Source organism: Ammospiza nelsoni, chromosome 1, assembly GCF_027579445.1.
Source record: "Ammospiza nelsoni isolate bAmmNel1 chromosome 1, bAmmNel1.pri, whole genome shotgun sequence".
Lineage (NCBI taxonomy): Eukaryota > Metazoa > Chordata > Aves > Passeriformes > Passerellidae > Ammospiza > Ammospiza nelsoni.
The window spans coordinates 128064905-128078936 of NC_080633.1; the positions used below are offsets into that span (position 1 = coordinate 128064905).

The window sequence follows — 14032 nt, forward strand, 5'->3', positions numbered from 1 at the left end:
CTTGAGCTCTCCTTTCACTAAATCCTCTGTTAGCTACATCACCCCTCCACATCCAGGCCTACCAGCTAAACCCTACTTAGCCCTGTTTAAGCTAAAGCTTCTCTACCATGTCTCAGCCTTCCGGAAAACCGCCAAGAGAGGACACAGGGCCTCCACCACAGGTTGTGTGATAAACTACTTTTGTCACAGGATTTTCCACTTGAGAGTCTGGGAAACACAACATCATCTGATTCATTTAATATAAATAATTGACAAGACTCCTTCCAACTCAATAGTTTGTTTTCTATTGCCTTATTTATAAAGGACAGAACTTTAATAGAGTACAAATATGCAGTTGTGCTTCAAATATTTTAGGAATTTGCTATATAAAAGTAAAAATAAAGTCCTCGTTAACAATAAAATGTAGTTATTCTGTCACTGTAATTTTCCACGCTTATCACATCTCCAATGATTTACAGATTCTTTTTTTTTTTTACTTTTTTTAACAAGCAGAAGGATATTTTTCACTGCTGAACACTTGAGCTGGAAGCTGAAAGTCAGGTAAGATGCTTACTCATCAATTAGTAATTAGGATTTTGCAGGTCAAGTTCTGGCCCAGTGTCAGCTATCGAGTTACCTTTTACTGCAGCCTTGTTAAATACTCTGTACTGATACTCTGATACTCTGTAGCCCATCCATACCCTGTACTGATAACCATAAATATAACTATCCATCCATGGGAGTTGATGGTTACCAGACAGGAAGAGGACAGGTTAGGAACAGAAATGAGCTCAGCTCTTCATCTGAGTATGTTCAAGTGAAAACAGAGAAGAAATCCACTGACTGCCCTCTCAGCTCTTAATGCCTTGCCTTAAGCAGGAACAAAAACACACACCTGTGACTCTTGTGAACAGCAGACATGAGACAAAGACATAAAGGCAGTTCTATCTTTTTGTTTGGAAGAACTCAATTTCACTTGGACTTAGAAGTATTAAGAAAAAGAACTATTCCAACTCAACATACAGCAATGACAGAGCAATGAATTCTCCAGTTGGTGTTCATATTCCTGACTTGGGAGGAAAGAAAAGCTGGGACTCGGCACCCACACCAAGGGGAATGGAAGGAATCCTACCTCCCCCGCCTCACACATTGGTGCTGTATCTCTCCTGAATCCTGCTGATAACATATGCTCCTGAGGCATCTTCTCTTATTATCACAGACAGTGCAGACATGCTATGCCAGCCTTCTCTAGTATTCCTGATCTCCCATAAACACCACATGGTTCCACACATTTAAAATGCTTTGTATCTTCAAAAGGAAGATATTATTTGGGGAATTTAAGGGATTGTACTTAATTCAAAGGAGGTTTATGAGCATTCTTGCTTATAAGGTTTTTTGAGGATGAGCTATCTACGAAGAAAGACCCATTAAATTGAGTAAGATGATTCTCAACATACTTTCAATATAGTAAGATTTTTTCTCAGCTGTGCCCCTCAGATCTCTAATTCCCACTGGAACAGAGGAAATATACCCAGGAAAAAGCCTCTATTACTATTCCTACCTGTGACTACAACGCAGCTTGAAGTTCTGCTGCAAAGACAGCTGGCAGCTGAGACAGCATGGTTCTGACACAGAGCAGTCTCATTTCCAGCCTATAGTCTCTTTAGGCTACTGATATATTTTTCATATAAATGAATGAGTCTGGTTCCTAAAGATTACAGGGGGCAGGAAGAGAGCTTCCCACCTCCTTGACAACATTTTGAGTTGAATCTCTTTATATTTCTCTTTGTGCAACTAAAAAAGGCTTGACAACAGGATTCGACATACCTGTAAAGTCAAGCACATGTGCTTTTATAGAACTAGGAACAAAACGTGAAGTTATAAGTATAGTGAAAAGGAAACACTATTTGAAGTCAAGTCTCCATTTAACTACATTTCATCTCATTATCACCCATTTGGATGCTCCATTTTCTCTTTGGAAGAAGAGGCATCAGTCCCATTGGACACAGTCATTCTTTTTGAATTCTTTCAGGGCCCCAGGGAGACACCTGAAACATAAGGAGGAAAGCAACTCTCCTATTCGAAGCAAGAAAAGCACAAAAGATGCTCTCACTTTGTGAGAAGCTTTACTTAAAGCAGGACACAAACCCAAAATGTCCAAGCAAGGGATACTCAGTAACAGGAGGGATAAGCAAAGGTGGGAGTAGGCCTCTCATATGTGATGTCTTTTATCTCCACTACTGGAGATACTGGACCTAGCACTTAAATAGATCAACTGCTGCTATACTCATACAGCAGCGCAAATCCCTGATTACCTTGGGCACCAGCAGAAGGCAAACATGAGACACTGTCGACAGCAATACCTTTGCCAAAGAGTTTCTTCTGCACCTGCTGTCATCAGAGCATCAGGAACCAGCTGAGCAAACCCTTTCAATGGGTAATACCAATGCACTTTACATCCCAGGGACTTTATTTTCAGTGGATAGGAACACATCTGCTGGGCCCATCAACATCCTGCAACACAACAACCAACCCAACACAACACCAACCTCCAGCCTCAAGTCTGATGAGTGTGAATGTGTGATGGACAGGCAGCTACATAAGTCTGTGCCAAAGGATTTGGGGAATGCATACATCTTTTTAAATATGGCCTTTTTATTGAGGTTTTCAGTTCACTTATTAGAGCTCAGTCGGGATGGCAACTGCGTACCAAGTACCACTACATTTTAACCAGCAAGTCAGCCAGATTTGCAGATTTTTAGGGAACAGAGTTAATGTTACAGATCATTAGCTCTGTAGTTAATGAAGTTCTGAGCCAAAAATTGCCCCAAAATGTTAAGGGAGAGCTGTCCAGGAGTAGACTTGAGCAAATTCTTCACCAAGGTCACTGTATGTTTGGTATGCACTTAGTTATGCTTTCCTGTGTGATCTACCAGTCTAGAAGCCAATGGGTATCTTTACAACTTAGACTTGATTTAAATTAAGACCTATTTAGTTAATTTCCAAGCAGTTCAGTCAGCGTTCCATCATCAATATATCTTGAAGTAGGGAACACAAGATTTTGGAGCTGCTGGCTGAAGACCCAGAAAGCTCTGTGCTGACAGCAGAAAGAGTGTAGGCTGCAACTGCTGCTCATTCTGGAGTTACTACATTATGAGTTGACTTTTATGGTCAAACTTCTGCCATCTCTATTTCTGCTTATTGCACTCTGCCCATCTTGCTATATACCAAAGTTTTGGAAAAAGTTCTGAGCAGTTTACTGGCTATTGTTTAGAAAAAAATCAACCGCCCAGTCAAACAAACAGCACTACACTGGCTAAGTACAACTCTTATTTCAGCACATATAAACATGTTTTGTGACCATTCCAAGGCCCTGTTTCTTTTTAATTTAAATATATTACTAATTCTAAATATGAGAAAATTGCATTTTCCAGGAAGTCTACCAAGACTGCTGAAATGCAGCATAAATTACAGCATAACTCCCAACATAACATTTCTAGTATGTTACAAGAATATTGGTCACACAGGATCATCTTTTCATTCTGCTGGGCCTCAGACATGACTGCTTGTTGCCCTAGAAAGGACACATTACAGCATAGCCAAGATACAGCATTAATACTCTCAATTCACAAGCACTGTTACATAAAATTGTCCAAAATGATGGCACATAGTTGTAGAATCACAAAAGAGTTTAGGTTTGAGGGGACCTTTAGAACTTACCTGCTCTAAAACTTTGCTCAAAGCAAAGTCAGCTTTGAAAATAGGACTGACTCTGAAGTCAGGACGAGAGAGAGCCTTGTCCAGCCAACTCTTGTGTGTCTCCAAGGAAGGACATGGACAGTAGGTCAAGACAAGTCATTATTTCCTCAGCTCAGCCCCCATGAGGCAGCACCAAAGTATGCGGCCCAGCACTTTTGGCTCCCCAAAGAGAAATACATTGACAAACTGGAGCCAGAAGAGCTGGTTTCTCAATTCAGAAGGAACAGTATCAAATAAAACCAGTACCAACTTTTGGCCAATTTAGTACAGAGAGTTGCCTTTTGTTGTCATGGGAAAATATTACTTTTTAAGATTCTAAAGAAATTATATAATTTAATATATAAATTATCAATATATTATTTATACATTAAACTTTTGTACATTTATTATATTTATATATTAATTTCATAATAATTCATATATTAATTTTGTTTATGTTACAATTTCATATATAATTTTCACATAATGAATATATAAATTTATTTATAAATAAATTTAATGTATATATTAAATAAATTTCTATTAATTATTTTAATAATTCCCTAGAAACATATGAAGCAATTTAATGATATGATTAACATAAATTATATTATTTATTTCTATTTAAAATAAAAATATCCTATTTGCCATTTCTGACAGTCAGTTTCTGGTTTTCTCATTTCTTTTTTTTTCTCTAGTAAGTTTATATTCCAAACAAAGACACTGCACTTTAACCTGATGCTTCCAAATAAGCACACCTCTTGTCCTTCATATTACTTTTACTTCCAAATCCTGACCAAGTTTGTCTGTTTAGAGGTTCCTAGATTCCGTTTTCAAGCACATGAATTTTTTTGGAAAAAACCTTCAGCAAGAAGACATACAATTTGCTTCAGTGTCACAGTCCCCTTTCAAATATCAGAGAACTCTTACCATGAAAAACTTGTATATATCCCAGGGGGATTTTCATAGACATTACAGGAAATTAATCAACCTTAAGCAATGTCATTGTGAACCATACTGCATACCACGTTTTTACTAATTTCTGTACAGCTTCAAATGTCTGCTTCACGGCATATGTAACAAACATGCAAAAGTACCTGCTTCTTTCTCCCCACACTAACACTCACTCACAGAACCCAGCAGCTGCATGTAGGAATAAACATCAGTTATTATGGTCACCAGAGAGTCAACACAAGCTACGCTCTCATTCGGAATATTTTTTTAGCACCCACTGCGTGCGGAAATCCATCAATGCAAGTGTCTAGAAATACACAGTGACAGCGCCGCCACCCCACCACCACGTGGGTCAGGATGGCCGAGCGGTCTAAGGCGCTGCGTTCAGGTCGCAGTCTCCCCTGGAGGCGTGGGTTCGAATCCCACTCCTGACATCTCCGTTTTAGGACTCAGGCGGAGGATTTTGGCTTTGTCTACTCTGGGGGAAAAAAAAGGCTGAGGAAAGACTTCATGGCGCTCCACAGCCTCCTGAGGAGCAAACGGGGAGGTCTTTCTCTCATTGTCCTGGTATCTGCTGACAGGAAGTGTGGGAATGGTTCAAAGCTCTGTCAGGAGAGGTGCAGACCAGACACTAGGATGCATTTCTTTACTGAGAAGGCAATAGAAAACTGGAACAGGCTTCCAGTGAGGTGGTCAATGCCCAAACTATCTCAATGTTTTAGAGGACAATCCACGTAATAACATGCGTTAACATTTGGTCAGGCAGTTGATGATCACTGCAGGTTCCTGCCACAACTGCACTTGCTATTCTATTCTGTTCTATTTTAAGATTTTTAAATGGTATCTTAAATTAAAACAGAAAATCTAATTGTTTCAGCCTAAAGCAGGGAGCAGCTCACAGGGCAGCCCCCAAAATCTGGTGGGGTTTTCCTTGCTTCCCACCACCATGGCTGAAGCAGCACTCCACCTTCCCAGCACTGCTCTGACACTGGGTGCCAGGCCAGGCACCTCACCCTGCAGGGACAGATGTCACTGCCCTGAGATGGGCTCCTGCTGCTCTAGGGAGTGGTACCCACCTGCAGGGTTCTGGCACTTGCTTAAGCAGCAAGAGAAGGGGAGTGAGCAAAGGAGAGCGTGAAAAGGAGAAGGCAAAAACTCTCTCTCCCTCTTTTGCCAGAGGTGAGCAGTTATTTTTGTTCTAGATGTTTTCTAAAACTACAGCTCCCAGCTCAATGCTAGGTGCTTTTTTTTTTTTTTACTTTTAAATTGCTCTCCAAAATACTCTGGATTTTGCTTTGTATTCTTGATTTTTTAAAATTTATGTAGCTCTCAAAAACAGATATGAATCGGTAAACTAATTAAATTTTCATGTTATATACACATTAGGTGAAATTCGAAACAAAACCACAAACAATAGTCACAAGAACATTCTTCCTGTGAATGCAGTAGAAGACCAAGATTTTTAGTTAATGTTAAATATCCAGCACTGCAAGCCCTCAGCAGGCATACAGTAATGACCTCTGAAAACACATAACACTAAATCATTATAAATGAGCAGCTAAAATAGGTGAATCAATGAATTATCCCAGTGGAAGAAACAAACAGGTAGCGTTTTAATTACATGATAATAACACCAACTCTGACAAAGGCAACTAATTCCTTCCATCTGCACATTCTACTAAGTAATCCTTGAGTAGGATGCTCACCTGCACAAAATACTTCTCTACCACACTTTGTGTCCAGATGATATACATCAGTTTTTTCTCCAGGACTTAACCCAAGGGGTGGTGTTAATCCATCCATTTTTACTAGGCAAGCAGCACTACAGCCTGTTAATGGATACAGGGACACTTTCCTGATGTCATTATATTGCAAGAGCACTATTGTTATTACATTGCAAGGGTTCCATATTGCCAGAGTTTCACACCTCCTGGGTGTTTCTTGTAGGCAGCTCCTCCAGGCACTAACTCCTCCTTGTCCTCACAGCAGCCAACTGACTCCAGTTCCCACCAATCCACTCTTTTATAAAAAACACTCTTCTGATTGGCTGCAGGTGTGGCCTGTTAACATCAGGCCTGCTCCTCATCTTTAGTGATTGGCTCAGCTGCAACTCTTGAGGGGATAAGATTACATTCTATACCACCTTCATTTACCCATACTGTATGCCCCTACACTTTCCTCTGCTGAACTGTTAAAGTGTTTAACTCCACATTCCTGGCAGCAATTCTACCACAACTGGAATTATGGAAGCAGCACATTTGCCTGCCATGAGCACCCAGCAGGTCCAACGTGTCTGGATCTGACAAACACAACAAGACAGGCAGCCACCTAAAGCCACCCAAAGCAGTAACCCTGAACTCTGAAGTTGCAGGACTGGCTGGCCTTTCTGTGGGATCCATTTTGGACAAAACCTGAAAACAAAACCATCAAGTCCCACCAAGACAATTTAAAGTAGAAGTTTGTTATCTACCTTATAGAGGCATCAAATCAATATTATTAGAAGTAATTTGATCTAAATTAAGAGAGTAGACTCTTCCTAAAGTTTGAAGAAAAAATATAACTGAGGTATATATATAGATATACATATAAACCATTAAATAATTAAATGTCAGAAGATAAACAGCAACTTTGAGGTCTTGATCCTCTGTAGCTTCATTTCAATTATATTATGAATATTGAGATCATATAAATCAGCCCAGGTGTACCTACAGTATGAGATGGTTTAAGCATCCTAGAAAACTACAAATGAGAAGACCATTAAATAATTTTGCATTCAAATACCTACTCAGGACTGTAGCTTTTTTCTACAAGCCCTTCCTGACCCTACTTTGATCCCCACTGAGAGGAGTCTTGCATGGGAGGCAGAGAGAGAGAGAACTACAAAGGGCTCTGGCCACCATTCAAGATAAGAAAAGCCCCAGTTCCAGGGACAGTTCACAAGTTACTTCAGTGGATTCATCCCATGATGCAAATCTTGTGTGATAAAGCAGCAACATTACAGATGCACAGAGCCACAGGATAAAAACTCTGCAGCCTAGAAATCTTCATATTTGCAGTTAACAGCATTTCCCTTCTAGTAACACATTGCAATGGGTAAATTATATATGCAGATAAGATTTCACAGAATCACAGAATCACAGAATTTCTGGGTTGGAAGAGACCTTTAAGATCATTGAGTCCAACCCACGTTCTAACACCTCAACTAGACCATGGTACCAAGTGCCACATCCAGTCTTTTTTTAAACTCTTCGAGGGATGGTGACTCTACCACCTCCCTTGGTAGATGATTCCAGTATTTGACCACTCTTTCTGTGAAAAACTTCCTCCTTAATTCTAGCCTGTATCTCCCTTGGCGCAGCTTGAGACTGTGTCCCCTTGTTCTGTCTGTTGTTGCCCGGAGAAAGAGACCGACCCCCAGCTCACCACAGCCACCCTTCAGGGAGTTGTAGAGAGCGATGAGGTCACCCCTGAGTCTCCTTTTCTCCAGGCTGAACAACCCCAGCTCCCTCAGTCGTTCTTCATATGGCTCGTGTTCCAAGCCCCTCACCAGCCTCGTTGCTCTCCTTTGGACACGCTCAAGCATTTTCAATATAATCACAAAATAAAACATAATATTCTTCCAAGCCAACTCTTCCACAATTACAGACTATAAGAATGAACAAAACTAAAGAGAGAGGAGAGGGGAGATTAAATCCTAGGCCATCATAAACAACAGAGACCATAGGACTTCATTAAGAAATCTGTATAAAGTTCAATTCCTTTTCTCTCAGATCATTTTTCCTGAATTAAGGCCTGAACAGAACAGAATAATCTGTCAGATTCTTCATTAATGTTATGTATGTAACAGTCACTTTCACAAATATGCACCAAATCTCAGCAAAACACATGGAAACTTACAGAATGACAGAAATTAATTCGGTGGAGACAAATCTCTTCCTATAAATTTGCTTTCAGAAACTTTCACAAGATGGACTAGACAGAATCTAGAGAAGTATTTGAGGGGAAAAAACAATCACTTTAAAAAAATCTGATTATCAGCATGTATGCTTAGTATTTTATAATGAAATACTGATATCTGCACTCTTTTATATACAGACTGTTTAGTGAGGCTCCTCACATGAATATGTTCAGCTCTGCAGTCAATTTAAAACTAAAATAATCACATCAGCTAGACAAGATCTTCAGATTTAAACAACTTTCATTATTAAAGGAAGCACGTGATCAGCTTTTTCTGAGATAGAACCTGCATATATCTTATCCATTATTGGTCACAAGGATTGAGACCAATTTGCATGTGCTGTGAATATTTCCTGTGAGAAAATGTCACAAGGTGAGACGTACAGAAAAATGAAGAGCTCAGAATTTTTTTCTCTCTGTGGCATGGTGGCATGGTGCACAAGGCAGTGCTTCTGGCAAATAAGATATAGAGAATGACAAATCTTTTTTTTTTTCTCTTTCTCTCTCTCTCTCTTTTTTTCGTTTTTTTTTTTTTTTTTTCTTTTTTTTGAGAAAGGGACTACAGATTTTTTCAAACAAATGTATTTCAGGGTGCCAATGCAAACACAAGATAAAAGATACAGAAAGCTGCTGTGCTTTACCAAAGGCCAGTTTGCTTTAAGGAAGCCTCTATTAAATACAACCTTTAAATTAATAAGGAATAAGGATTCCCTTGCAGCTGCAGCCAGAGCTGTACATGTAAGCAGAGCCCCTGTTGACCAGAAAGGGAAAGAAGAGAGGCAGACTCCACACTCTGTGTGAAATCTCCTTGAAGGGTTTCAGGGAAATAGATAATTTTCTGGGCAAGCTGAGACTCTACCATTACCACTACTGCACCATCCTATATGTGAGGATATTTCTACATAGAACTTATTCCTTCAGATAAAAATTTTTCTTACAAACAAATGGTTATCAGCAAACTTTCCTCCTCCTGGTTTTATGAATGTTGCCCATGGACTAGGGGAGAATACAGAACAGAAGAGACATCTCATATGCCCATCACAAAGCATAATAGAAACCCAGATCTGAGCTGATCTTGCCACTCAGCACGAGTCACTGAATGACTGAAATAGATGGAAACTACTTCCAGTGTTTCTCTCCTCACACCAAAGCCACGCATCACTTTGAAAAGATTTAGATGAAGTTCAGACAAGTATCTGCTAAGTATGTGGACACTGAGGGAGTTGTGAGATATCTCATTACTTCTACTGCTCATTAGTGGATAGGACAGTATATTTCCAACACTTTGTGGTTTTCAAAGGTTTTTTTTAAAACCAAAGTAAAAAGAATAATCAGGATACCACAGCTCACCTGCTCCCTTTGTCATTGAAGCAAGCCTACACTGACAGTTCAAAGCACGTCTGAATTTGCATTTATCTTTGCAAGAAACAATCCATTACCAGCCACTAATGATCTTTCTTTTTGCCCTAATGAATCTACCTTGAAAGGAATCTACCTTGGGTTCCATGCTGTTCACAATTATTAAAACATGAAAACTGGACTAACTCTGTTAAGAACATTGATGGCTAACTCTGATGTTAAATAAATGTCAGCTTTGTGAACTGGAACCAATTCAGACAATGCAAGTCAATCATTGTACTAAAGATGAGGCATGCAGCAGCTCATGTCTCAGTACAAGTGTCCTGGATCTCTACTGGCATCACTCCTACTGCAGAGGGGCAGGTCCAAAGGGCAGTTTTGACATGAGGAAACACACGTGCCAGGAAAGTGAAAGTAACACAGAGCTGTTTCCGACAGCACAGAGACCCTTGTGACAGCAGAGGCAAAAGGTACCTGCCTCAAGCCACGCTTGCATCTGGGTCTCCTACAGACAGACACAGTCAGAATATGGGGCAGCTTGTTATTCTTTTTGCTGCTAGTGCTCTTCATGAAAATTACTGGATAAAACAGTATTTTTTGGTAGGCATGCCTGTCCTTAAGCCAGTCTTGGTCCATTTTCAAAAGCCACACTCCCCTTTCAAAGATAATGCTGTCTTTTTACTGTCAGCCAAACCACTAGTGGTTTGCAGCTAGAAATCATAACCCTTATCTCAGGGTAGGAATGTCACACTCAGGTTTAACTAGAATTAACTCATTTTCCTGTTCCTTCAGTGCTAGTGCCAGTGCTAGGCTAGGCTCTGGCAGCTCCCCAGCACAGCACAGCATTAGCTGGATGGTCACCATTGCTGCACAGCTAAACATACTCCTCACCAAAGCACCCAGGATCTTCAAAGTCTCCTCAAAGAGAAGGGCCCCCCAGCCTTACATCATAGAACTGATAAGAAAACAAAACTTCATGCAAAATCTTGGTGCCAGGACTCTTCCTGGGCTGCCCTGACTGCATCGCAGGCAGCTGCATTGTCTCCTCTTCTAACTAATCTGTCCTCCCCAGTTAGACTTACTCCCTATCTGCAATCTAGCCCAATATCCTCTTAATACATGCAAGGACATCCATGCTGGATCAGCCCAATGCCCAGCATCAGCATCCTCTGGGATAGTGGCCAAGACCAGCCCTGAGACAGAAATCAATACAGACAGTGGTAATCAGCAGGACAAACAGTAGGACAAAGCCTCATTGCTTCCAGAAATTTGGGGCTCAGAGGTTTCTTATTGTAGTGATATTTCTGCAAGAAGGACCCTGCAAGGAGGTCACTGGGGCTGGTGGGGCCTCTTGGGATCCTCCCCACCCACAGCCAGCTCAGCTGCAGCAGATTACTCAGGGCCCCAGCCAGTTTTGATTGTCTGCCAGGACAGAGACCATTCGATCTTGTGAGAGACTCTTGCAGTGTTTAACCACCTTCCCATTAAAAAAAATGGGATTCAGGCATTTTCTGAAAGTATTAGCATTCACATGCTGCTGCAAAATATTCCAGAGCCTGCCTGTGCACTGCCTGAGGATCCGTGTGCAAGCCAGTGTCTGGGCAAGGGCAATGTTCCTCATGTCTTCCTGCACTCTGAACAGGACCACTGCTCTACCTTAATGTGAAGCAATTATCTTATGAAGGTTTTAAGACCACAGTATTCATTACTTTAATTGGAATACTCTAAGATACATAATTTTTCTGGTTTCTGATTTTCCCTATGTTGTTAATAAGGATTCCTGTCTTTGTCATGAGCTGTGGAGGCATCTAATATTGCTCTGTAATACCCAGAGAAACAAGATCATTCTGTTTACAACTCACTTATCATAATAAATGCCAAAATATTTCTCATCTCTCACAGTAATAAAAGTCAAGCAAAATGCAATTATTTGCCACAAGGTAAATAACCTTTTAATGCCATCTTCAATTCTTGGAACTACTCTCATAGCGTTTTTGCTCTTACTATGCATCTGTTGCATTTATTTCTCCCCTTGCCAGGAGATTCCCCAACTACTATATACATTTGAAAGAAGCATACAGGCTAAGAAGGAAGCTTTACATATTTCACTCTTCAGACTTACATTTTTACAACAATAGCAGGAATAAAGACATTAAAATAGAATTATAGAAAGGTTTGGGTTGGAAGGGTCATCTAGTTCCAATACCTGTGCTGTGGGCAGGGACACTTCCTGCTAGACCAGGGTGCCTCAAGGCTCCATTCAGCCTGGCCTTGAACACTTCCAAGCACCCACAACTTCTCTGGGCACCTGGTCCATGGTTTTGACATCTTCACAGTAAGGAATTTCTTCCTTATATCTAATCTAAACCTACCCTCTGGCAGTTTAAATACATTATCCCTTGTTCACATGTCCTTGTGAAAAGTCCCTCTTCAGCTCTTCCATAGCTCCTCTTTAGGTGCTGAAAGGTGCTAAGAGGTCTCCCTGGAGCCTTCTCTTTTCCAGGCTGAACAGACCCCAGTTCTCTCAGCCTGACTTGTCAGGAGAGGTGTTCCAGCCTTCTGACCATCTTTGCCTCTTTTCTTTGGACTTGTTCCTACAGGTTCATTTCCCTGTTGTGTTGGGGACCCCAGGGCTGGACACAGAATTCCAGGTGGGATCTCACAAGAGCAGAGCTGAGGAGTAGAATCCCCTCCATTGCCCTGGTGCCCACGCTGCTTTTGATGCATCCCAGGACACGTTTGGCTTTCTGGGCTGAGAACACACATTGTCAGCACATCCTGAGCTATTGATTCACCAACACCCCCAAGTCCTTTTCTTCAGGGCTGCTCTCAATCCATCCTCTGCCCAAGAGGATGCCCCAATCATTGCGCAGGACCTTGTACCTGGCCTTGTTGAACTTCATGAGGTTTGAATGGGCCCACTCCTCAAGCTCGTCCATGTCCCTCTGGATGGCATCCCTTCCCTCCAGTATGTCACCCACACCACAGAGCTTGGTGTGATTGCCAAACTTGCCAAGGGTGCCTGCCAGGTTCAATCCCCCTGCCCATGTCCTCAACAAAGCTGTTAAACAGCAGCAGTCCAATGCTGACCCCAGCAAAATGTCACTTGTCACTGCTCTGCACATAGATATCCAGCTCTCGACAGCAACTTTTTGAGTTTAACAACCATCCATGTCCTTATCCACTGAGTAGTGCATCCATCAAAACCATGGCTCTCCATTTTAGAGACAGAGGATGCCATGGTGACCTTATCCCTGTCTACAACTTCCTGAAGGGAGGCTGTAGGCAGGTGGGGGTCGGTCTCTTCCACTGGGCAGCAACTGACAGAACCAGAGGACACAGTCTCAAGCTACATCAGGGAAGGCATAGGTTGGATATTAGGAAGAAATTTTTCACGGAAAGAATAATAAAGTACTGGAATGCTCTTCACAGAGAGATGGTAGAATCACCATCTCTGGGTGTGTTTAAAAAAAGACTGGACATGGCACTTGGCGCTAAAGTCTAGTTGAGGTGTTAGGGCATAGGTTGGACTCTGTGATCTTAGAGGTCTCTTCCAACCTTATTATTCTGTGATTCTGTGTGGGACAGATGCTTTGCACAAGTCCCAGTAGATGAAATCCGTTGCCCTTCCCTTATCCTCCAACACTACAACCCCATCATAGAAGGCCACCAAATTTTTCAGCCATGATTTGCTCTTAGTGAAACTGTTGCCAATCACCAGCACATCCTTATTTTGCATGTGCCTCAGCACAGTTACTAGGAGGATCTGCTCCATGATCTTGCCAGGCACAGAGGGGAGACAGACTGGCCTGTAGTTCCTCAGGTCTCCATTTCTTTTCATTTTTAAAACCAGGGGTTAGTTTCCCCCCTTCCAGTCAGTGCGAATTTCACCAGACTGCCATGACTTCTCAAGTATTATGTATAGTGGCTTAGAAACTTCTCTGAGAACTCCCTCAGATCCCATGGATGCATCTCATCAAGTCCCATGGGCTTGTGCATCTTCATGTTCCTTATATAGTCTTGAACCTGATCTTCTCTTCCAGTG

The 14032-nt window shown here is 41.4% G+C and overlaps 1 protein-coding gene and 1 non-coding gene across 4 annotated transcripts in view; one reads left to right on the forward strand and one right to left on the reverse strand.

The window, feature by feature from the left end:
* Positions 1-14032, reverse strand: part of OXR1 (oxidation resistance 1) — a 258894-nt gene that overhangs the window by 203458 nt on the left and 41404 nt on the right. The window lies entirely within an intron of this gene.
* Positions 5023-5105, forward strand: TRNAL-CAG (transfer RNA leucine (anticodon CAG)). Its single transcript has one exon. It is a non-coding gene; the product is annotated as a tRNA-Leu (tRNA).